Genomic DNA, 26,808 nt, shown 5'->3' with positions numbered 1-26,808 from the left:
TGCCGATGGGTTTCAGAACGGCTTGCATTGAAATTTACTATTTTTTGCCAGACATTCATTGTGGAACAAAAGTGATTTTCTCGGCGAGTTAAGCATTTTGAGTAATTTGCCGATTGGTTTCAGAACGGCTTGCATCACAATTAACTATTTTTTGCCAGGCATTCATTGTGGAACAAATGTGATGTTCTCGGCGAGTTAAGCATTTTGAGTAATTTGCCGATTGGTCTCAGAACGGCTTGCATCACAATTAACTATTTTTTGCCAGACATTCATTGTGGGAAAAAAGTGATTTTCTCGGCGAGTTAAGCATTTTGAGTAATTTGCCGATTGGTTTCAGAACGGCTAGCATTGAAATTTACTATTTTTTGCCAGGCATTCATTGCGGAACAAGAGTGATTTTCTCGGCGCGTTATGCATTTTGAGTAATTTGCCGATTGCTTTCAGAACGCCTTGCATCAAAATTAACTATTTTTTGCCAGACATTCATTGTGGGAAAAAAGTGATTTTCTCGGGCCAGTTCAGCAGTTTGAGAAATTTGCCGATGGGTTTCAGAACGGCTTGCATCACAATTAACTATTTTTTGCCAGGCATTCATTGTGGAACAAAAGTGATTTTCTCGGCGCGTTAAGCATTTTGAGTAATTTGCCGATGGGTTTCAGAACGGCTTGCATTGAAATTTACTATTTTTTGCCAGACATTCATTGTGTAACAAAAGTTATTTTCTCGGCGAGATAAGCATTTTGAGTAATTTGCCGATTGGTTTCAGAACACCTTGCATCACAATTAACTATTTTTTGCCAGGCATTCATTGTGGAACAAAAGTGATTTTCTCGGGGCGTTAAGCATTTTGAGTAATTTGCCGATGGGTTTCAGAACGGCTTGCATTGAAATTTACTATTTTTTGCCAGATATTCATTGTGGAACAAAAGTGATTTTCTCGGCGAGTTAAGCATTTTGAGTAATTTGCCGATTGGTTTCAGAACGGCTTGCATTGAAATTTACTATTTTTTGCCAGACATTCATTGTGGAACAAAAGTGATTGTCTCGGCGAGTTAAGCATTTTGAGTAATTTGCTGATTGGTTTCAGAACGGCTTGCATCACAATTAACTATTTTTTGCTAGGCATTCATTGTGGAACAAAAGTGATTTTCCCGGCGAGTTAAGCATTTTGAGTAATTTGCCGATGGGTTTCAGAACGGCTTCCATTGAAATTTACTATTTTTTGCCAGACATTCATTGTGTAACAAAAGTGATTTTCTTGGCGAGATAAGCATTTTGAGTAATTTGCCGATTGGTTTCAGAACACCTTGCATCACAGTTAACTATTTTTTGCCAGGCATTCATTGTGGAACAAAAGTGATTTTCTCGGCGCGTTAAGCATTTTGAGTAATTTGCCGATGGGTTTCAGAACGGCTTGCATTGAAATTTACTATTTTTTGCCAGACATTCATTGTGGAACAAACGTGATTTTCTCGGCGAGTTAAGCATTTTGAGTAATTTGCCGATTGGTTTCAGAACGGCTTGCATTGAAATTTACTATTTTTTGCCAGACATTCATTGTGGAACAAAAGTGATTGTCTCGGCGAGTTAAGCATTTTGAGTAATTTGCTGATTGGTTTCAGAACGGCTTGCATCACAATTAACTATTTTTTGCTAGGCATTCATTGTGGAACAAAAGTGATTTTCCCGGCGAGTTAAGCATTTTGAGTAATTTGCCGATTGCTTTCAGAACGGCTTGCATTGACATTTACTATTTTTTGCCAGACATTCATTGTGTAACAAAAGTGATTTTCTCGGCGAGTTAAGCATTTTGAGTAATTTGCCGATTGGTTTCAGAACGGCTTGCATCACAATTAACTATTTTTTGCCAGGCATTCATTGTGGAACAAAAGTGATTTTCTCGGCGCGTTAAGCATGTTGAGTAATTTGCCGATTGGTTTCAGAACGGCTAGCATTGGAATTTACTATTTTTTGCCAGGCATTCATTGCGGAACAAGAGTGATTTTCTCGGTGCGTTATGCATTTTGAGTAATTTGCCGATTCCTTTCAGAACGGCTTGCATTGAAATTTACTATATTTTGCAAGACATTCGTTGTGGAGCAAAAGTGATTTTCTCGCCGAGTTAAGCATTTTGAGTAATTTGCCGATTGGTTTCAGAACGGCTTGCATCAAAATTAACTATTTTTTGCCAGGCATTCATTGTGGAACAAAAGTGATTTTCTCGGCGCGTTAAGCATTTTGAGTAATTTGCCGATTGCTTTCAGAACGGCTTGCATTGACATTTACTATTTTTTGCCAGACATTCATTGTGTAACCAAAGTGATTTTCTCGGCGAGATAAGTATTTTGAGTAATTTGCCGATTGGTTTCACAACACCTTGCATCACAATTAACTATTTTTTGCCAGGCATTCATTGTGGAACAAAAGTGATTTTCTCGGCGCGTTAAGCATTTTGAGTAATTTGCCGATGGGTTTCAGAACGGCTTGCATTGAAATTTACTATTTTTTGCCAGACATTCATTGTGGAACAAAAGTGATTTTCTCGGCGAGTTAAGCATTTTGAGTAATTTGCCGATTGGTTTCAGAACGGCTTGCAACACAATTAACTATTTTTTGCCAGGCATTCATTGTGGAACAAAAGTGATTTTCCCGGCGAGTTAAGCATTTTGAGTAATTTGCCGATTGCTTTCAGAACGGCTTGCATTGACATTTACTATTTTTTGCCAGACATTCATTGTGTAACAAAAGTGATTTTCTCGGCGAGATAAGCATTTTGAGTAATTTGCCGATTGGTTTCAGAACACCTTGCATCACAATTTACTATTTTTTGCCAGGCATTCATTCTGGAACAAAAGTGATTTTCTCGGCGAATTAAGCATTTTGAGTGATTTGCCGATTGGTTTCAGAACGGCTTGAATCAAAATTAACTATTTTTTGCCAGACATTCATTGTGGGAAAAAAGTGATTTTCTCGGCGAGTTAAGCATTTTGAGTAATTTGCCGATTTGTTTCAGAACGGCTTGCATCACAATTAACTATTTTTTGCCAGGCATTCATTGTGGGAAAAAAGTGATTTTCTCGGCGAGTTAAGCATTTTGAGTAATTTGCCGATGGGTTTCAGAACGGCTTGCATTGACATTTACTATTTTTTGCCAGCCATTCATTGTGGAACAAAAGTGATTTTCTCGGCGAGTTAAGCATTTTGGGTAATTTGCCGATTGGTTTCAAACGGCTTGCATTGAAATTTACTATTTTTTGCCAGACATTCATTGTGGGAAAAAAGTGATTTTCACGCCGAGTTAAGCATTTTGAGTAATTTGCCGATGGGTTTCAGAACGGCTTGCATCAAAATTAACTATTTTTTGCCAGACATTCATTGTGGGAAAAAAGTGATTTTCTCGACGAGTTAAGCATTTTGAGTAATTTGCCGATTGGTTTCAGAACGGCTTGCATTGAAATTTACTATTTTTTGCCAGGCATTCATTGCGGAACAAAAGTGATTTTCTCGGCGAGTTAAGCATTTTGAGTAATTTGCCGATGGGTTTCAGAACGGCTTGCATTGAAATTTACTATTTTTTGCCAGACATTCATTGTGGAACAAAAGTGATTTTCTCGGCGAGTTAAGCATTTTGAGTAATTTGCCGATTGGTTTCAGAACGGCTTGCATCACAATTAACTATTTTTTGCCAGGCATTCGTTGTGGAACAAATGTGATGTTCTCGGCGAGTTAAGCATTTTGAGTAATTTGCCGATTGGTTTCAGAACGGCTTGCATCACAATTAACTATTTTTTGCCAGGTATTCATTGTGGAACAAAAGTGATTTTCTCGGCGAATTAAGCATTTTGAGTAATTTGCCGATTGGTTTCAGAACGGCTTGCATCAAAATTAACTATTTTTTGCCAGACATTCATTGTGGGAAAAAGTGATTTTCTCGGGCCAGTTCAGCAGTTTGAGAAATTTGCCGATTTGTTTCAGAACGGCTTGCATCACAATTAACTATTTTTTGCCAGCCATGCTTTGTGGAACAAAAGTGATTTTCTCGGCGAATTAAGCATTTTGAGTAATTTACCGATTGGTTTCAGAACGGCTTGCATCACAATTAACTATTTTTTGCCAGACATTCATTGTGGGAAAAAAGTGATTTTCTCGGCGAGTTAAGCATTTTGAGTAATTTGCCGATTTGTTTCAGAACGGCTTGCATCACAATTAACTATTTTTTGCCAGGCATGCTTTGTGGAACAAAAGTGATTTTCTCGGCGAATTAAGCATTTTGAGTAATTTGCCGATTGGTTTCAGAACGGCTTGCATCACAATTAACTATTTTTTGCCAGACATTCATTGTGGGAAAAAAGTGATTTTCTCGGCGAGTTAAGCATTTTGAGTAATTTGCCGATGGGTTTCAGAACGGCTTGCATTGACATTTACTATTTTTTGCCAGCCATTCATTGTGGAACAAAAGTGATTTTCTTGGCGAGTTAAGCATTTTGAGTAATTTGCCGATTGGTTTCAGAACGGCTTGCATCACAATTAACTATTTTTTGCCAGGCATTCGTTGTGGAACAAATGTGATGTTCTCGGCGAGTTAAGCATTTTGAGTAATTTGCCGATTGGTTTCAGAACGGCTTGCATCACAATTAATGATTTTTTGCCAGGTATTCATTGTGGGACAAAAGTGATTTTCTCGGCGAATTAAGCATTTTGAGTAATTTGCCGATTGGTTTCAGAACGGCTTGCATCAAAATTAACTATTTTTTGCCAGACATTCATTGTGGGAAAAAAGTGATTTTCTCGGGCCAGTTCAGCAGTTTGAGAAATTTGCCGATTTGTTTCAGAACGGCTTGCATCACAATTAACTATTTTTTGCCAGCCATGCTTTGTGGAACAAAAGTGATTTTCTCGGCGAATTAAGCATTTTGAGTAATTTGCCGATTGGTTTCAGAACGGCTTGCATCACAATTAACTATTTTTTGCCAGACATTCATTGTGGGAAAAAAGTGAATTTCTCGGCGAGTTAAGCATTTTGAGTAATTTGCCGATGGGTTTCAGAACGGCTTGCATTGAAATTTACTATTTTTTGCCAGCCATTCATTGTGGAACAAAAGTGATTTTCTCGGCGAGTTAAGCATTTTGTGTAATTTGCCGATTGGTTTCAAACGGCTTGCATTGAAATTTACTATTTTTTGCCAGACATTCATTGTGGGAAAAAAGTGATTTTCACGCCGAGTTAAGCATTTTGAGTAATTTGCCGATTGGTTTCAGAACGGTTAGCATCACAATTAACTATTTTTTGCCAGGCATTCATTGTGGAACAAATGTGATGTTCTCGGCGAGTTAAGCATTTTGAGTAATTTGCCGATTGGTTTCAGAACGGCTTGCATCACAATTAACTATTTTTTGCCAGGTATTCATTGTGGAACAAAAGTGATTTTCTCGGCGAATTAAGCATTTTGAGTAATTTGCCGATTGGTTTCAGAACGGCTTGCATCAAAATTAACTATTTTTTGCCAGACATTCATTGTGGGAAAAAAGTGATTTTCTCGGGCCAGTTCAGCAGTTTGAGAAATTTGCCGATGGGTTTCAGAACGGCTTGCATCACAATTAACTATTTTTTGCCAGGCATTCATTGTGTAACAAAAGTGATTTTCTCGGCGAGATAAGCATTTTGAGTAATTTGCCGATTGGTTTCAGAACACCTTGCATCACAATTAACTATTTTTTGCCAGGCATTCATTGTGGAACAAAAGTGATTTTCTCGGCGCGTTAAGCATTTTGAGTAATTTGCCGATTGGTTTCAGAACTGCTTGCATTGAAATTTACTGTTTTTTGCCAGACATTCATTGTGGAACAAAAGTGATTTTCTCGGCGAGTTAAGCATTTTGAGTAATTTGCCGATTGGTTTCAGAACGGCTTGCAACACAATTAACTATTTTTTGCCAGGCATTCATTGTGGAACAAAAGTGATTTTCCCGGCGAGTTAAGCATTTTGAGTAATTTGCCGATTGCTTTCAGAACGGCTTGCATTGACATTTACTATTTTTAGCCAGACATTCATTGTGTAACAAAAGTGATTTTCTCGGCGAGATAAGCATTTTGAGTAATTTGCCGATTGGTTTCAGAACACCTTGCATCACAATTTACTATTTTTTGCCAGGCATTCATTCTGGAACAAAAGTGATTTTCTGGGCGAATTAAGCATTTTGAGTGATTTGCCGATTGGTTTCAGAACGGCTTGAATCAAATTTAACTATTTTTTGCCAGACATTCATTGTGGGAAAAAAGTGATTTTCTCGGCGAGTTAAGCATTTTGAGTAATTTGCCGATTTGTTTCAGAACGGCTTGCATCACAATTAACTATTTTTTGCCAGGCATGCTTTGTGGAACAAAAGTGATTTTCTCGGCGAATTAAGCATTTTGAGTAATTTGCCGATTGGTTTCAGAACGGCTTGCATCACAATTAACTATTTTTTGCCAGACATTCATTGTGGGAAAAAAGTGATTTTCTCGGCGAGTTAAACATTTTGAGTAATTTGCCGATGGGTTTCAGAACGGCTTGCATTGACATTTACTATTTTTTGCCAGCCATTCATTGTGGAACAAAAGTGATTTTCTCGGCGAGTTAAGCATTTTGGGTAATTTGCCGATTGGTTTCAAACGGCTTGCATTGAAATTTACTATTTTTTGCCAGACATTCATTGTGGGAAAAAAGTGATTTTCACGCCGAGTTAAGCATTTTGAGTAATTTGCCGATGGGTTTCAGAACGGCTTGCATCAAAATTAACTATTTTTTGCCAGACATTCATTGTGGGAAAAAAGTGATTTTCTCGACGAGTTAAGCATTTTGAGTAATTTGCCGATTGGTTTCAGAACGGCTTGCATTGAAATTTACTATTTTTTGCCAGGCATTCATTGCGGAACAAAAGTGATTTTCTGGGCGAGTTAAGCATTTTGAGTAATTTGCCGATGGGTTTCAGAACGGCTTGCATTGAAATTTACTATTTTTTGCCAGACATTCATTGTGGAACAAAAGTGATTTTCTCGGCGAGTTAAGCATTTTGAGTAATTTGCCGATTGGTTTCAGAACGGCTTGCATCACAATTAACTATTTTTTGCCAGGCATTCGTTGTGGAACAAATGTGATGTTCTCGGCGAGTTAAGCATTTTGAGTAATTTGCCGATTGGTTTCAGAACGGCTTGCATCACAATTAACTATTTTTTGCCAGGTATTCATTGTGGAACAAAAGTGATTTTCTCGGCGAGTTAAGCATTTTGGGTAATTTGCCGATTGGTTTCAAACGGCTTGCATTGAAATTTACTATTTTTTGCCAGACATTCATTGTGGGAAAAAAGTGATTTTCACGCCGAGTTAAGCATTTTGAGTAATTTGCCGATGGGTTTCAGAACGGCTTGCATCAAAATTAACTATTTTTTGCCAGACATTCATTGTGGGAAAAAAGTGATTTTCTCGACGAGTTAAGCATTTTGAGTAATTTGCCGATTGGTTTCAGAACGGCTTGCATTGAAATTTACTATTTTTTGCCAGGCATTCATTGCGGAACAAAAGTGATTTTCTCGGCGAGTTAAGCATTTTGAGTAATTTGTCGATGGGTTTCAGAACGGCTTGCATTGAAATTTACTATTTTTTGCCAGACATTCATTGTGGAACAAAAGTGATTTTCTCGGCGAGTTAAGCATTTTGAGTAATTTGCCGATTGGTTTCAGAACGGCTTGCATCACAATTAACTATTTTTTGCCAGGCATTCGTTGTGGAACAAATGTGATGTTCTCGGCGAGTTAAGCATTTTGAGTAATTTGCCGATTGGTTTCAGAACGGCTTGCATCACAATTAACTATTTTTTGCCAGGTATTCATTGTGGAACAAAAGTGATTTTCTCGGCGAATTAAGCATTTTGAGTAATTTGCCGATTGGTTTCAGAACGGCTTGCATCAAAATTAACTATTTTTTGCCAGACATTCATTGTGGGAAAAAAGTGATTTTCTCGGGCCAGTTCAGCAGTTTGAGAAATTTGCCGATTTGTTTCAGAACGGCTTGCATCACAATTAACTATTTTTTGCCAGCCATGCTTTGTGGAACAAAAGTGATTTTCTCGGCGAATTAAGCATTTTGAGTAATTTACCGATTGGTTTCAGAACGGCTTGCATCACAATTAACTATTTTTTGCCAGACATTCATTGTGGGAAAAAAGTGATTTTCTCGGCGAGTTAAGCATTTTGAGTAATTTGCCGATTTGTTTCAGAACGGCTTGCATCACAATTAACTATTTTTTGCCAGGCATGCTTTGTGGAACAAAAGTGATTTTCTCGGCGAATTAAGCATTTTGAGTAATTTGCCGATTGGTTTCAGAACGGCTTGCATCACAATTAACTATTTTTTGCCAGACATTCATTGTGGGAAAAAAGTGATTTTCTCGGCGAGTTAAACATTTTGAGTAATTTGCCGATGGGTTTCAGAACGGCTTGCATTGACATTTACTATTTTTTGCCAGCCATTCATTGTGGAACAAAAGTGATTTTCTCGGCGAGTTAAGCATTTTGGGTAATTTGCCGATTGGTTTCAAACGGCTTGCATTGAAATTTACTATTTTTTGCCAGACATTCATTGTGGGAAAAAAGTGATTTTCACGCCGAGTTAAGCATTTTGAGTAATTTGCCGATGGGTTTCAGAACGGCTTGCATTGAAATTTACTATTTTTTGCCAGGCATTCATTGCGGAACAAAAGTGATTTTCTGGGCGAGTTAAGCATTTTGAGTAATTTGCCGATGGGTTTCAGAACGGCTTGCATTGAAATTTACTATTTTTTGCCAGACATTCATTGTGGAACAAAAGTGATTTTCTCGGCGAGTTAAGCATTTTGAGTAATTTGCCGATTGGTTTCAGAACGGCTTGCATCACAATTAACTATTTTTTGCCAGGCATTCGTTGTGGAACAAATGTGATGTTCTCGGCGAGTTAAGCATTTTGAGTAATTTGCCGATTGGTTTCAGAACGGCTTGCATCACAATTAACTATTTTTTGCCAGGTATTCATTGTGGAACAAAAGTGATTTTCTCGGCGAGTTAAGCATTTTGGGTAATTTGCCGATTGGTTTCAAACGGCTTGCATTGAAATTTACTATTTTTTGCCAGACATTCATTGTGGGAAAAAAGTGATTTTCACGCCGAGTTAAGCATTTTGAGTAATTTGCCGATGGGTTTCAGAACGGCTTGCATCAAAATTAACTATTTTTTGCCAGACATTCATTGTGGGAAAAAAGTGATTTTCTCGACGAGTTAAGCATTTTGAGTAATTTGCCGATTGGTTTCAGAACGGCTTGCATTGAAATTTACTATTTTTTGCCAGGCATTCATTGCGGAACAAAAGTGATTTTCTCGGCGAGTTAAGCATTTTGAGTAATTTGCCGATGGGTTTCAGAACGGCTTGCATTGAAATTTACTATTTTTTGCCAGACATTCATTGTGGAACAAAAGTGATTTTCTCGGCGAGTTAAGCATTTTGAGTAATTTGCCGATTGGTTTCAGAACGGCTTGCATCACAATTAACTATTTTTTGCCAGGCATTCGTTGTGGAACAAATGTGATGTTCTCGGCGAGTTAAGCATTTTGAGTAATTTGCCGATTGGTTTCAGAACGGCTTGCATCACAATTAACTATTTTTTGCCAGGTATTCATTGTGGAACAAAAGTGATTTTCTCGGCGAATTAAGCATTTTGAGTAATTTGCCGATTGGTTTCAGAACGGCTTGCATCAAAATTAACTATTTTTTGCCAGACATTCATTGTGGGAAAAAAGTGATTTTCTCGGGCCAGTTCAGCAGTTTGAGAAATTTGCCGATTTGTTTCAGAACGGCTTGCATCACAATTAACTATTTTTTGCCAGCCATGCTTTGTGGAACAAAAGTGATTTTCTCGGCGAATTAAGCATTTTGAGTAATTTACCGATTGGTTTCAGAACGGCTTGCATCACAATTAACTATTTTTTGCCAGACATTCATTGTGGGAAAAAAGTGATTTTCTCGGCGAGTTAAGCATTTTGAGTAATTTGCCGATTTGTTTCAGAACGGCTTGCATCACAATTAACTATTTTTTGCCAGGCATGCTTTGTGGAACAAAAGTGATTTTCTCGGCGAATTAAGCATTTTGAGTAATTTGCCGATTGGTTTCAGAACGGCTTGCATCACAATTAACTATTTTTTGCCAGACATTCATTGTGGGAAAAAAGTGATTTTCTCGGCGAGTTAAGCATTTTGAGTAATTTGCCGATGGGTTTCAGAACGGCTTGCATTGACATTTACTATTTTTTGCCAGCCATTCATTGTGGAACAAAAGTGATTTTCTCGGCGAGTTAAGCATTTTGGGTAATTTGCCGATTGGTTTCAAACGGCTTGCATTGAAATTTACTATTTTTTGCCAGACATTCATTGTGAGAAAAAAGTGATTTTCACGCCGAGTTAAGCATTTTGAGTAATTTGCCGATGGGTTTCAGAACGGCTTGCATCAAAATTAACTATTTTTTGCCAGACATTCATTGTGGGAAAAAAGTGATTTTCTCGACGAGTTAAGCATTTTGAGTAATTTGCCGATTGGTTTCAGAACGGCTTGCATTGAAATTTACTATTTTTTGCCAGGCATTCATTGCGGAACAAAAGTGATTTTCTCGGCGAGTTAAGCATTTTGAGTAATTTGCCGATGGGTTTCAGAACGGCTTGCATTGAAATTTACTATTTTTTGCCAGACATTCATTGTGGAACAAAAGTGATTTTCTCGGCGAGTTAAGCATTTTGAGTAATTTGCCGATTGGTTTCAGAACGGCTTGCATCACAATTAACTATTTTTTGCCAGGCATTCGTTGTGGAACAAATGTGATGTTCTCGGCGAGTTAAGCATTTTGAGTAATTTGCCGATTGGTTTCAGAACGGCTTGCATCACAATTAACTATTTTTTGCCAGGTATTCATTGTGGAACAAAAGTGATTTTCTCGGCGAATTAAGCATTTTGAGTAATTTGCCGATTGGTTTCAGAACGGCTTGCATCAAAATTAACTATTTTTTGCCAGACATTCATTGTGGGAAAAAAGTGATTTTCTCGGGCCAGTTCAGCAGTTTGAGAAATTTGCCGATTTGTTTCAGAACGGCTTGCATCACAATTAACTATTTTTTGCCAGCCATGCTTTGTGGAACAAAAGTGATTTTCTCGGCGAATTAAGCATTTTGAGTAATTTGCCGATTGGTTTCAGAACGGCTTGCATCACAATTAACTATTTTTTGCCAGACATTCATTGTGGGAAAAAAGTGAATTTCTCGGCGAGTTAAGCATTTTGAGTAATTTGCCGATGGGTTTCAGAACGGCTCGCATTGAAATTTACTATTTTTTGCCAGCCATTCATTGTGGAACAAAAGTGATTTTCTCGGCGAGTTAAGCATTTTGTGTAATTTGCCGATTGGTTTCAAACGGCTTGCATTGAAATTTACTATTTTTTGCCAGACATTCATTGTGGGAAAAAAGGGATTTTCACGCCGAGTTAAGCATTTTGAGTAATTTGCCGATTGGTTTCAGAACGGTTTGCATCACAATTAACTATTTTTTGCCAGGCATTCATTGTGGAACAAATGTGATGTTCTCGGCGAGTTAAGCATTTTGAGTAATTTGCCGATTGGTTTCAGAACGGCTTGCATCACAATTAACTATTTTTTGCCAGGTATTCATTGTGGAACAAAAGTGATTTTCTCGGCGAATTAAGCATTTTGAGTAATTTGCCGATTGGTTTCAGAACGGCTTGCATCAAAATTAACTATTTTTTGCCAGACATTCATTGTGGGAAAAAAGTGATTTTCTCGGGCCAGTTCAGCAGTCTGAGAAATTTGCCGATGGGTTTCAGAACGGCTTGCATCACAATTAACTATTTTTTGCCAGGCATTCATTGTGTAACAAAAGTGATTTTCTCGGCGAGATAAGCATTTTGAGTAATTTGCCGATTGGTTTCAGAACACCTTGCATCACAATTAACTATTTTTTGCCAGGCATTCATTGTGGAACAAAAGTGATTTTCTCGGCGCGTTCAGCATTTTGAGTAATTTGCCGATGGGTTTCAGAACGGCTTGCATTGAAATTTACTATTTTTTGCCAGACATTCATTGTGGAACAAAAGTGATTTTCTCGGCGAGTTAAGCATTTTGAGTAATTTGCCGATTGGTTTCAGAACGGCTTGCAACACAATTAACTATTTTTTGCCAGGCATTCATTGTGGAACAAAAGTGATTTTCCCGGCGAGTTAAGCATTTTGAGTAATTTGCCGATTGCTTTCAGAACGGCTTGCATTGACATTTACTATTTTTAGCCAGACATTCATTGTGTAACAAAAGTGATTTTCTCGGCGAGATAAGCATTTTGAGTAATTTGCCGATTGGTTTCAGAACACCTTGCATCACAATTTACTATTTTTTGCCAGGCATTCATTCTGGAACAAAAGTGATTTTCTGGGCGAATTAAGCATTTTGAGTGATTTGCCGATTGGTTTCAGAACGGCTTGAATCAAAATTAACTATTTTTTGCCAGACATTCATTGTGGGAAAAAAGTGATTTTCTCGGCGAGTTAAGCATTTTGAGTAATTTGCCGATTTGTTTCAGAACGGCTTGCATCACAATTAACTATTTTTTGCCAGGCATGCTTTGTGGAACAAAAGTGATTTTCTCGGCGAATTAAGCATTTTGAGTAATTTGCCGATTGGTTTCAGAACGGCTTGCATCACAATTAACTATTTTTTGCCAGACATTCATTGTGGGAAAAAAGTGATTTTCTCGGCGAGTTAAACATTTTGAGTAATTTGCCGATGGGTTTCAGAACGGCTTGCATTGACATTTACTATTTTTTGCCAGCCATTCATTGTGGAACAAAAGTGATTTTCTCGGCGAGTTAAGCATTTTGGGTAATTTGCCGATTGGTTTCAAACGGCTTGCATTGAAATTTACTATTTTTTGCCAGACATTCATTGTGGGAAAAAAGTGATTTTCACGCCGAGTTAAGCATTTTGAGTAATTTGCCGATGGGTTTCAGAACGGCTTGCATCAAAATTAACTATTTTTTGCCAGACATTCATTGTGGGAAAAAAGTGATTTTCTCGACGAGTTAAGCATTTTGAGTAATTTGCCGATTGGTTTCAGAACGGCTTGCATTGAAATTTACTATTTTTTGCCAGGCATTCATTGCGGAACAAAAGTGATTTTCTGGGCGAGTTAAGCATTTTGAGTAATTTGCCGATGGGTTTCAGAACGGCTTGCATTGAAATTTACTATTTTTTGCCAGACATTCATTGTGGAACAAAAGTGATTTTCTCGGAGAGTTAAGCATTTTGAGTAATTTGCCGATTGGTTTCAGAACGGCTTGCATCACAATTAACTATTTTTTGCCAGGCATTCGTTGTGGAACAAATGTGATGTTCTCGGCGAGTTAAGCATTTTGAGTAATTTGCCGATTGGTTTCAGAACGGCTTGCATCACAATTAACTATTTTTTGCCAGGTATTCATTGTGGAACAAAAGTGATTTTCTCGGCGAGTTAAGCATTTTGGGTAATTTGCCGATTGGTTTCAAACGGCTTGCATTGAAATTTACTATTTTTTGCCAGACATTCATTGTGGGAAAAAAGTGATTTTCACGCCGAGTTAAGCATTTTGAGTAATTTGCCGATGGGTTTCAGAACGGCTTGCATCAAAATTAACTATTTTTTGCCAGACATTCATTGTGGGAAAAAAGTGATTTTCTCGACGAGTTAAGCATTTTGAGTAATTTGCCGATTGGTTTCAGAACGGCTTGCATTGAAATTTACTATTTTTTGCCAGGCATTCATTGCGGAACAAAAGTGATTTTCTCGGCGAGTTAAGCATTTTGAGTAATTTGTCGATGGGTTTCAGAACGGCTTGCATTGAAATTTACTATTTTTTGCCAGACATTCATTGTGGAACAAAAGTGATTTTCTCGGCGAGTTAAGCATTTTGAGTAATTTGCCGATTGGTTTCAGAACGGCTTGCATCACAATTAACTATTTTTTGCCAGGCATTCGTTGTGGAACAAATGTGATGTTCTCGGCGAGTTAAGCATTTTGAGTAATTTGCCGATTGGTTTCAGAACGGCTTGCATCACAATTAACTATTTTTTGCCAGGTATTCATTGTGGAACAAAAGTGATTTTCTCGGCGAATTAAGCATTTTGAGTAATTTGCCGATTGGTTTCAGAACGGCTTGCATCAAAATTAACTATTTTTTGCCAGACATTCATTGTGGGAAAAAAGTGATTTTCTCGGGCCAGTTCAGCAGTTTGAGAAATTTGCCGATTTGTTTCAGAACGGCTTGCATCACAATTAACTATTTTTTGCCAGCCATGCTTTGTGGAACAAAAGTGATTTTCTCGGCGAATTAAGCATTTTGAGTAATTTACCGATTGGTTTCAGAACGGCTTGCATCACAATTAACTATTTTTTGCCAGACATTCATTGTGGGAAAAAAGTGATTTTCTCGGCGAGTTAAGCATTTTGAGTAATTTGCCGATTTGTTTCAGAACGGCTTGCATCACAATTAACTATTTTTTGCCAGGCATGCTTTGTGGAACAAAAGTGATTTTCTCGGCGAATTAAGCATTTTGAGTAATTTGCCGATTGGTTTCAGAACGGCTTGCATCACAATTAACTATTTTTTGCCAGACATTCATTGTGGGAAAAAAGTGATTTTCTCGGCGAGTTAAACATTTTGAGTAATTTGCCGATGGGTTTCAGAACGGCTTGCATTGACATTTACTATTTTTTGCCAGCCATTCATTGTGGAACAAAAGTGATTTTCTCGGCGAGTTAAGCATTTTGGGTAATTTGCCGATTGGTTTCAAACGGCTTGCATTGAAATTTACTATTTTTTGCCAGACATTCATTGTGGGAAAAAAGTGATTTTCACGCCGAGTTAAGCATTTTGAGTAATTTGCCGATGGGTTTCAGAACGGCTTGCATTGAAATTTACTATTTTTTGCCAGGCATTCATTGCGGAACAAAAGTGATTTTCTGGGCGAGTTAAGCATTTTGAGTAATTTGCCGATGGGTTTCAGAACGGCTTGCATTGAAATTTACTATTTTTTGCCAGACATTCATTGTGGAACAAAAGTGATTTTCTCGGCGAGTTAAGCATTTTGAGTAATTTGCCGATTGGTTTCAGAACGGCTTGCATCACAATTAACTATTTTTTGCCAGGCATTCGTTGTGGAACAAATGTGATGTTCTCGGCGAGTTAAGCATTTTGAGTAATTTGCCGATTGGTTTCAGAACGGCTTGCATCACAATTAACTATTTTTTGCCAGGTATTCATTGTGGAACAAAAGTGATTTTCTCGGCGAGTTAAGCATTTTGGGTAATTTGCCGATTGGTTTCAAACGGCTTGCATTGAAATTTACTATTTTTTGCCAGACATTCATTGTGGGAAAAAAGTGATTTTCACGCCGAGTTAAGCATTTTGAGTAATTTGCCGATGGGTTTCAGAACGGCTTGCATCAAAATTAACTATTTTTTGCCAGACATTCATTGTGGGAAAAAAGTGATTTTCTCGACGAGTTAAGCATTTTGAGTAATTTGCCGATTGGTTTCAGAACGGCTTGCATTGAAATTTACTATTTTTTGCCAGGCATTCATTGCGGAACAAAAGTGATTTTCTCGGCGAGTTAAGCATTTTGAGTAATTTGCCGATGGGTTTCAGAACGGCTTGCATTGAAATTTACTATTTTTTGCCAGACATTCATTGTGGAACAAAAGTGATTTTCTCGGCGAGTTAAGCATTTTGAGTAATTTGCCGATTGGTTTCAGAACGGCTTGCATCACAATTAACTATTTTTTGCCAGGCATTCGTTGTGGAACAAATGTGATGTTCTCGGCGAGTTAAGCATTTTGAGTAATTTGCCGATTGGTTTCAGAACGGCTTGCATCACAATTAACTATTTTTTGCCAGGTATTCATTGTGGAACAAAAGTGATTTTCTCGGCGAATTAAGCATTTTGAGTAATTTGCCGATTGGTTTCAGAACGGCTTGCATCAAAATTAACTATTTTTTGCCAGACATTCATTGTGGGAAAAAAGTGATTTTCTCGGGCCAGTTCAGCAGTTTGAGAAATTTGCCGATTTGTTTCAGAACGGCTTGCATCACAATTAACTATTTTTTGCCAGCCATGCTTTGTGGAACAAAAGTGATTTTCTCGGCGAATTAAGCATTTTGAGTAATTTACCGATTGGTTTCAGAACGGCTTGCATCACAATTAACTATTTTTTGCCAGACATTCATTGTGGGAAAAAAGTGATTTTCTCGGCGAGTTAAGCATTTTGAGTAATTTGCCGATTTGTTTCAGAACGGCTTGCATCACAATTAACTATTTTTTGCCAGGCATGCTTTGTGGAACAAAAGTGATTTTCTCGGCGAATTAAGCATTTTGAGTAATTTGCCGATTGGTTTCAGAACGGCTTGCATCACAATTAACTATTTTTTGCCAGACATTCATTGTGGGAAAAAAGTGATTTTCTCGGCGAGTTAAGCATTTTGAGTAATTTGCCGATGGGTTTCAGAACGGCTTGCATTGACATTTACTATTTTTTGCCAGCCATTCATTGTGGAACAAAAGTGATTTTCTCGGCGAGTTAAGCATTTTGGGTAATTTGCCGATTGGTTTCAAACGGCTTGCATTGAAATTTACTATTTTTTGCCAGACATTCATTGTGAGAAAAAAGTGATTTTCACGCCGAGTTAAGCATTTTGAGTAATTTGCCGATGGGTTTCAGAACGGCTTGCATCAAAATTAACTATTTTTTGCCAGACATTCATTGTGGGAAAAAAGTGATTTTCTCGACGAGTTAAGCATTTTGAGTAATTTGCCGATTGGTTTCAGAACGGCTTGCATTGAAATTTACTATTTTTTGCCAGGCATTCATTGCGGAACAAAAGTGATTTTCTCGGCGAGTTAAGCATTTTGAGTAATTTGCCGATGGGTTTCAGAACGGCTTGCATTGAAATTTACTATTTTTTGCCAGACATTCATTGTGGAACAAAAGTGATTTTCTCGGCGAGTTAAGCATTTTGAGTAATTTGCCGATTGGTTTCAGAACGGCTTGCATCACAATTAACTATTTTTTGCCAGGCATTCGTTGTGGAACAAATGTGATGTTCTCGGCGAGTTAAGCATTTTGAGTAATTTGCCGATTGGTTTCAGAACGGCTTGCATCACAATTAACTATTTTTTGCCAGGTATTCATTGTGGAACAAAAGTGATTTTCTCGGCGAATTAAGCATTTTGAGTAATTTGCCGATTGGTTTCAGAACGGCTTGCATCAAAATTAACTATTTTTTGCCAGACATTCATTGTGGGAAAAAAGTGATTTTCTCGGGCCAGTTCAGCAGTTTGAGAAATTTGCCGATTTGTTTCAGAACGGCTTGCATCACAATTAACTATTTTTTGCCAGCCATGCTTTGTGGAACAAAAGTGATTTTCTCGGCGAATTAAGCATTTTGAGTAATTTGCCGATTGGTTTCAGAACGGCTTGCATCACAATTAACTATTTTTTGCCAGACATTCATTGTGGGAAAAAAGTGAATTTCTCGGCGAGTTAAGCATTTTGAGTAATTTGCCGATGGGTTTCAGAACGGCTCGCATTGAAATTTACTATTTTTTGCCAGCCATTCATTGTGGAACAAAAGTGATTTTCTCGGCGAGTTAAGCATTTTGTGTAATTTGCCGATTGGTTTCAAACGGCTTGCATTGAAATTTACTATTTTTTGCCAGACATTCATTGTGGGAAAAAAGGGATTTTCACGCCGAGTTAAGCATTTTGAGTAATTTGCCGATTGGTTTCAGAACGGTTTGCATCACAATTAACTATTTTTTGCCAGGCATTCATTGTGGAACAAATGTGATGTTCTCGGCGAGTTAAGCATTTTGAGTAATTTGCCGATTGGTTTCAGAACGGCTTGCATCACAATTAACTATTTTTGCCAGGTATTCATTGTGGAACAAAAGTGATTTTCTCGGCGAATTAAGCATTTTGAGTAATTTGCCGATTGGTTTCAGAACGGCTTGCATCAAAATTAACTATTTTTTGCCAGACATTCATTGTGGGAAAAAAGTGATTTTCTCGGGCCAGTTCAGCAGTCTGAGAAATTTGCCGATGGGTTTCAGAACGGCTTGCATCACAATTAACTATTTTTTGCCAGGCATTCATTGTGTAACAAAAGTGATTTTCTCGGCGAGATAAGCATTTTGAGTAATTTGCCGATTGGTTTCAGAACACCTTGCATCACAATTAACTATTTTTTGCCAGGCATTCATTGTGGAACAAAAGTGATTTTCTCGGCGCGTTCAGCATTTTGAGTAATTTGCCGATGGGTTTCAGAACGGCTTGCATTGAAATTTACTATTTTTTGCCAGACATTCATTGTGGAACAAAAGTGATTTTCTCGGCGAGTTAAGCATTTTGAGTAATTTGCCGATTGGTTTCAGAACGGCTTGCAACACAATTAACTATTTTTTGCCAGGCATTCATTGTGGAACAAAAGTGATTTTCCCGGCGAGTTAAGCATTTTGAGTAATTTGCCGATTGCTTTCAGAACGGCTTGCATTGACATTTACTATTTTTAGCCAGACATTCATTGTGTAACAAAAGTGATTTTCTCGGCGAGATAAGCATTTTGAGTAATTTGCCGATTGGTTTCAGAACACCTTGCATCACAATTTACTATTTTTTGCCAGGCATTCATTCTGGAACAAAAGTGATTTTCTCGGCGAATTAAGCATTTTGAGTGATTTGCCGATTGGTTTCAGAACGGCTTGAATCAAAATTAACTATTTTTTGCCAGACATTCATTGTGGGAAAAAAGTGATTTTCTCGGCGAGTTAAGCATTTTGAGTAATTTGCCGATTTGTTTCAGAACGGCTTGCATCACAATTAACTATTTTTTGCCAGGCATGCTTTGTGGAACAAAAGTGATTTTCTCGGCGAATTAAGCATTTTGAGTAATTTGCCGATTGGTTTCAGAACGGCTTGCATCACAATTAACTATTTTTTGCCAGACATTCATTGTGGGAAAAAAGTGATTTTCTCGGCGAGTTAAACATTTTGAGTAATTTGCCGATGGGTTTCAGAACGGCTTGCATTGACATTTACTATTTTTTGCCAGCCATTCATTGTGGAACAAAAGTGATTTTCTCGGCGAGTTAAGCATTTTGGGTAATTTGCCGATTGGTTTCAAACGGCTTGCATTGAAATTTACTATTTTTTGCCAGACATTCATTGTGGGAAAAAAGTGTTTTTCACGCCGAGTTAAGCATTTTGAGTAATTTGCCGATGGGTTTCAGAACGGCTTGCATCAAAATTAACTATTTTTTGCCAGACATTCATTGTGGGAAAAAAGTGATTTTCTCGACGAGTTAAGCATTTTGAGTAATTTGCCGATTGGTTTCAGAACGGCTTGCATTGAAATTTACTATTTTTTGCCAGGCATTCATTGCGGAACAAAAGTGATTTTCTGGGCGAGTTAAGCATTTTGAGTAATTTGCCGATGGGTTTCAGAACGGCTTGCATTGAAATTTACTATTTTTTGCCAGACATTCATTGTGGAACAAAAGTGATTTTCTCGGCGAGTTAAGCATTTTGAGTAATTTGCCGATTGGTTTCAGAACGGCTTGCATCACAATTAACTATTTTTTGCCAGGCATTCGTTGTGGAACAAATGTGATGTTCTCGGCGAGTTAAGCATTTTGAGTAATTTGCCGATTGGTTTCAGAACGGCTTGCATCACAATTAACTATTTTTTGCCAGGTATTCATTGTGGAACAAAAGTGATTTTCTCGGCGAATTAAGCATTTTGAGTAATTTGCCGATTGGTTTCAGAACGGCTTGCATCAAAATTAACTATTTTTTGCCAGACATTCATTGTGGGATAAAAGTGATTTTCTCGGGCCAGTTCAGCAGTTTGAGAAATTTGCCGATTTGTTTCAGAACGGCTTGCATCACAATTAACTATTTTTTGCCAGGCATGCTTTGTGGAACAAAAGTGATTTTCTCGGCGAATTAAGCATTTTGAGTAATTTGCCGATTGGTTTCAGAACGGCTTGCATCACAATTAACTATTTTTTGCCAGACATTCATTGTGGGAAAAAAGTGAATTTCTCGGCGAGTTAAGCATTTTGAGTAATTTGCCGATGGGTTTCAGAACGGCTTGCATTGAAATTTACTATTTTTTGCCAGCCATTCATTGTGGAACAAAAGTGATTTTCTCGGCGAGTTAAGCATTTTGGGTAATTTGCCGATTGGTTTCAAACGGCTTGCATTGAAATTTACTATTTTTTGCCAGACATTCATTGTGGGAAAAAAGTGATTTTCACGCCGAGTTAAGCATTTTGAGTAATTTGCCGATGGGTTTCAGAACGGCTTGCATCAAAATTAACTATTTTTTGCCAGACATTCATTGTGGGAAAAAAGTGATTTTCTCGGGCCAGTTCAGCAGTTTGAGAAATTTGCCGATGGGTTTCAGAACGGCTTGCATCACAATTAACTATTTTTTGCCAGGCATTCATTGTGGAACAAAAGTGATTTTCTCGGCGCGTTAAGCATTTTGAGTAATTTGCCGATGGGTTTCAGAACGGCTTGCATTGAAATTTACTATTTTTTGCCAGGCATTCATTGCGGAACAAGAGTGATTTTCTCGGCGCGTTATGCATTTTGAGTAATTTGCCGATTGCTTTCAGAACACCTTGCATCACAATTAACTATTTTTTGCCAGGCATTCATTGCGGAACAAAAGTGATTTTCTCGACGGGATAAGCATTTTGAGTAATTTGCCGATTGGTTTCAGAATACCTTGCATCACAATTAACTATTTTTTGCCAGGCATTCATTGTGGAACAAAAGTGATATTCTCGGCGCGTTAAGTATTTTGAGTAATTTGCCGATGGGTTTCAGAACGGCTTGCATTGAAATTTACTATTTTTTGCCAGACATTCATTGTGGGAAAAAAGTGATTTTCTCGGCGAGTTAAGCATTTTGAGTAATTTGCCGATTGGTTTCAGAACACCTTGCATCACAATTAACTATTTTTTGCCAGGCATTCATTGTGGAACAAAAGTGATTTTCTCGGCGCGTTAAGTATTTTGAGTAATTTGCCGATGGGTTTCAGAACGGCTTGCATTGAAATTTACTATTTTTTGCCAGACATTCATTGTGGGAAAAAAGTGATTTTCTCGGAGCGTTAAGCATTTTGAGTAATTTGCCGATGGGTTTCAGAACGGCTTGCATTGAAATTTACTATTTTTTGCCAGACATTCATTGTGGAACAAAAGTGATTTTCTCGTCGAGTTAAGCATTTTGAGTAATTTGCCGATTGGTTTCAGAACGGCTTGCATTGAAATTTACTATTTTTTGCCAGACATTCATTGTGGAACAAAAGTGATTGTCTCGGCGAGTTAAGCATTTTGAGTAATTTGCTGATTGGTTTCAGAACGGCTTGCATCACAATTAACTATTTTTTGCTAGGCATTCATTGTGGAACAAAAGTGATTTTCCCGGCGAGTTAAGCATTTTGAGTAATTTGCCGATTGCTTTCAGAACGGCTTGCATTGACATTTACTATTTTTTGCCAGACATTCATTGTGTAACAAAAGTGATTTTCTCGGCGAGTTAAGCATTTTGAGTAATTTGCCGATTGGTTTCAGAACGGCTTGCATAACAATTAACTATTTTTTGCCAGGCATTCATTGTGGAACAAAAGTGATTTTCTCGGCGCGTTAAGCATGTTGAGTAATTTGCCGATTGGTTTCAGAACGGCTTGCATTGAAATTTACTATTTTGTGCCAGACATTCATTGTGGAACAAAAGTGATTTTCTCGGCGAGTTAAGCATTTTGAGTAATTTGCCGATTGGTTTCAAACGGCTTGCATTGAAATTTACTATTTTTTGCCAGACATTCATTGTGGGAAAAAAGTGATTTTCACGCCGAGTTAAGCATTTTGAGTAATTTGCCGATGGGTTTCAGAACGGCTTGCATCAAAATTAACTATTTTTTGCCAGACATTCATTGTGGGAAAAAAGTGATTTTCTCGACGCGTTAAGCATTTTGAGTAATTTGCCGATTGGTTTCAGAACGGCTAGCATTGAAATTTACTATTTTTTGCCAGGCATTCATTGCGGAACAAGAGTGATTTTCTCGGCGCGTTATGCATTTTGAGTAATTTGCCGATTGCTTTCAGAACGGCTTGCATCAAAATTAACTATTTTTTGCCAGACATTCATTGTGGGAAAAAAGTGATTTTCTCGGGCCAGTTCAGCAGTTTGAGAAATTTGCCGATGGGTTTCAGAACGGCTTGCATCACAATTAACTATTTTTTGCCAGGCATTCATTGTGGAACAAAAGTGATTTTCTCGGCGCGTTAAGCATTTTGAGTAATTTGCCGATGGGTTTCAGAACGGCTTGCATTGAAATTGACTATTTTTTGCCAGACATTCATTGTGTAACAAAAGTGATTTTCTCGGCGAGATAAGCATTTTGAGTAATTTGCCGATTGGTTTCAGAACACCTTGCATCACAATTAACTATTTTTTGCCAGGCATTCATTGTGGAACAAAAGTGATTTTCTCGGGGCGTTAAGCATTTTGCGTAATTTGCCGATGGGTTTCAGAACGGCTTGCATTGAAATTTACTATTTTTTGCCAGACATTCATTGTGGAACAAAAGTGATTTTCTCGGCGAGTTAAGCATTTTGAGTAATTTGCCGATTGGTTTCAGAACGGCTTGCATTGAAATTTACTATTTTTTGCCAGACATTCATTGTGGAACAAAAGTGATTGTCTCGGCGAGTTAAGCATTTTGAGTAATTTGCTGATTGGTTTCAGAACGGCTTGCATCACAATTAACTATTTTTTGCTAGGCATTCATTGTGGAACAAAAGTGATTTTCCCGGCGAGTTAAGCATTTTGAGTAATTTGCCGATGGGTTTCAGAACGGCTTGCATTGAAATTTACTATTTTTTGCCAGACATTCATTGTGTAACAAAAGTGATTTTCTCGGCGAGATAAGCATTTTGAGTAATTTGCCGATTGGTTTCAGAACACCTTGCATCACAATTAACTATTTTTTGCCAGGCATTCATTGTGGAACAAAAGTGATTTTCTCGGCGCGTTAAGCATTTTGAGTAATTTGCCGATGGGTTTCAGAACGGCTTGCATTGACATTTACTATTTTTTGCCAGACATTCATTGTGTAACAAAAGTGATTTTCTCGGCGAGATAAGCATTTTGAGTAATTTGCCGATTGGTTTCAGAACACCTTGCATCACAATTTACTATTTTTTGCCAGGCATTCATTCTGGAACAAAAGTGATTTTCTCGGCGAATTAAGCATTTTGAGTGATTTGCCGATTGGTTTCAGAACGGCTTGAATCAAAATTAACTATTTTTTGCCAGACATTCATTGTGGGAAAAAAGTGATTTTCTCGGCGAGTTAAGCATTTTGAGTAATTTGCCGATTTGTTTCAGAACGGCTTGCATCACAATTAACTATTTTTTGCCAGGCATGCTTTGTGGAACAAAAGTGATTTTCTCGGCGAATTAAGCATTTTGAGTAATTTGCCGATTGGTTTCAGAACGGCTTGCATCACAATTAACTATTTTTTGCCAGACATTCATTGTGGGAAAAAAGTGATTTTCTCGGCGAGTTAAGCATTTTGAGTAATTTGCCGATGGGTTTCAGAACGGCTTGCATTGACATTTACTATTTTTTGCCAGCCATTCATTGTGGAACAAAAGTGATTTTCTCGGCGAGTTAAGCATTTTGGGTAATTTGCCGATTGGTTTCAAACGGCTTGCATTGAAATTTACTATTTTTTGCCAGACATTCATTGTGGGAAAAAAGTGATTTTCACGCCGAGTTAAGCATTTTGAGTAATTTGCCGATGGGTTTCAGAACGGCTTGCATCAAAATTAACTATTTTTTGCCAGACATTCATTGTGGGAAAAAAGTGATTTTCTCGACGAGTTAAGCATTTTGAGTAATTTGCCGATTGGTTTCAGAACGGCTTGCATTGAAATTTACTATTTTTTGCCAGGCATTCATTGCGGAACAAAAGTGATTTTCTCGGCGAGTTAAGCATTTTGAGTAATTTGCCGATGGGTTTCAGAACGGCTTGCATTGAAATTTACTATTTTTTGCCAGACATTCATTGTGGAACAAAAGTGATTTTCTCGGCGAGTTAAGCATTTTGAGTAATTTGCCGATTGGTTTCAGAACGGCTTGCATCACAATTAACTATTTTTTGCCAGGCATTCGTTGTGGAACAAATGTGATGTTCTCGGCGAGTTAAGCATTTTGAGTAATTTGCCGATTGGTTTCAGAACGGCTTGCATCACAATTAACTATTTTTTGCCAGGTATTCATTGTGGAACAAAAGTGATTTTCTCGGCGAATTAAGCATTTTGAGTAATTTGCCGATTGGTTTCAGAACGGCTTGCATCAAAATTAACTATTTTTTGCCAGACATTCATTGTGGGAAAAAAGTGATTTTCTCGGGCCAGTTCAGCAGTTTGAGAAATTAGCCGATTTGTTTCAGAACGGCTTGCATCGCAATTAACTATTTTTTGCCAGGATTGCTTTGTGGAACAAAAGTGATTTTCTCGGCGAATTAAGCATTTTGAGTAATTTGCCGATTGGTTTCAGAACGGCTTGCATCACAATTAACTATTTTTTGCCAGACATTCATTGTGGGAAAAAAGTGAATTTCTCGGCGAGTTAAGCATTTTGAGTAATTTGCCGATGGGTTTCAGAACGGCTTGCATTGAAATTTACTATTTTTTGCCAGACATTCATTGTGGAACAAAAGTGATTTTCTCGGCGAGTTAAGCATTTTGGGTAATTTGCCGATTGGTTTCAAACGGCTTGCATTGAAATTTACTATTTTTTGCCAGACATTCATTGTGGGAAAAAAGTGATTTTCACGCCGAGTTAAGCATTTTGAGTAATTTGCCGATGGGTTTCAGAACGGCTTGCATCAAAATTAACTATTTTTTGCCAGACATTCATTGTGGGAAAAAAGTGATTTTCTCGGGCCAGTTCAGCAGTTTGAGAAATTTGCCGATGGGTTTCAGAACGGCTTGCATCACAATTAACTATTTTTTGCCAGGCATTCATTGTGGAACAAAAGTGATTTTCTCGGCGCGTTAAGCATTTTGAGTAATTTGCCGATGGGTTTCAGAACGGCTTGCATTGAAATTTACTATTTTTTGCCAGGCATTCATTGCGGAACAAGAGTGATTTTCTCGGCGCGTTATGCATTTTGAGTAATTTGCCGATTGCTTTCAGAACACCTTGCATCACAATTAACTATTTTTTGCCAGGCATTCATTGCGGAACAAAAGTGATTTTCTCGACGGGATAAGCATTTTGAGTAATTTGCCGATTGGTTTCAGAACACCTTGCATCACAATTAACTATTTTTTGCCAGGCATTCATTGTGGAACAAAAGTGATTTTCTCGGCGCGTTAAGTATTTTGAGTAATTTGCCGATGGGTTTCAGAACGGCTTGCATTGAAATTTACTATTTTTTGCCAGACATTCATTGTGGAACAAAAGTGATTTTCTCGGCGAGTTAAGCATTTTGAGTAATTTGCCGATTGGTTTCAGAACGGCTTGCATCACAATTAACTATTTTTTGCCAGGCATTCATTGTGGAACAAATGTGATGTTCTCGGCGAGTTAAGCATTTTGAGTAATTTGCCGATTGGTTTCAGAACGGCTTGCATCACAATTAACTATTTTTTGCCAGGTATTCATTGTGGAACAAAAGTGATTTTCTCGGCGAATTAAGCATTTTGAGTAATTTGCCGATTGGTTTCAGAACGGCTTGCATCAAAATTAACTATTTTTTGCCAGACATTCATTGTGGGAAAAAAGTGATTTTCTCGGGCCAGTTCAGCAGTTTGAGAAATTTGCCGATGGGTTTCAGAACGGCTTGCATCACAATTAACTATTTTTTGCCAGGCATACATTGTGTAACAAAAGTGATTTTCTCGGCGAGATAAGCATTTTGAGTAATTTGCCGATTGGTTTCAGAACACCTTGCATCACAATTAACTATTTTTTGCCAGGCATTCATTGTGGAACAAAAGTGATTTTCTCGGCGCGTTCAGCATTTTGAGTAATTTGCCGATGGGTTTCAGAACGGCTTGCATTGAAATTTACTATTTTTTGCCAGACATTCATTGTGGAACAAAAGTGATTTTCTCGGCGAGTTAAGCATTTTGAGTAATTTGCCGATGGGTTTCAGAACGGCTTGCATTGAAATTTACTATTTTTGCCAGACATTCATTGTGTAACAAAAGTGATTTTCTCGGCGAGATAAGCATTTTGAGTAATTTGCCGATTGGTTTCAGAACACCTTGCATCACAATTAACTATTTTTTGCCAGGCATTCATTGTGGAACAAAAGTGATTTTCTCGGAGCGTTAAGCATTTTGAGTAATTTGCCGATGGGTTTCAGAACGGCTTGCATTGAAATTTACTATTTTTTGCCAGACATTCATTGTGGAACAAAAGTGATTTTCTCGGCGAGTTAAGCATTTTGAGTAATTTGCCGATTGGTTTCAGAACGGCTTGCATTGAAATTTACTATTTTTTGCCAGACATTCATTGTGGAACAAAAGTGATTGTCTCGGCGAGTTAAGCATTTTGAGTAATTTGCTGATTGGTTTCAGAACGGCTTGCATCACAATTAACTATTTTTTGCTAGGCATTCATTGT

Source organism: Scyliorhinus torazame, chromosome 15 (genome assembly GCF_047496885.1).
Source record: "Scyliorhinus torazame isolate Kashiwa2021f chromosome 15, sScyTor2.1, whole genome shotgun sequence".
Taxonomy (NCBI): domain Eukaryota; kingdom Metazoa; phylum Chordata; class Chondrichthyes; order Carcharhiniformes; family Scyliorhinidae; genus Scyliorhinus; species Scyliorhinus torazame.
The sequence above is the reverse complement of the archived record's forward strand: the minus strand, read 5'-3'. Positions refer to the sequence as shown.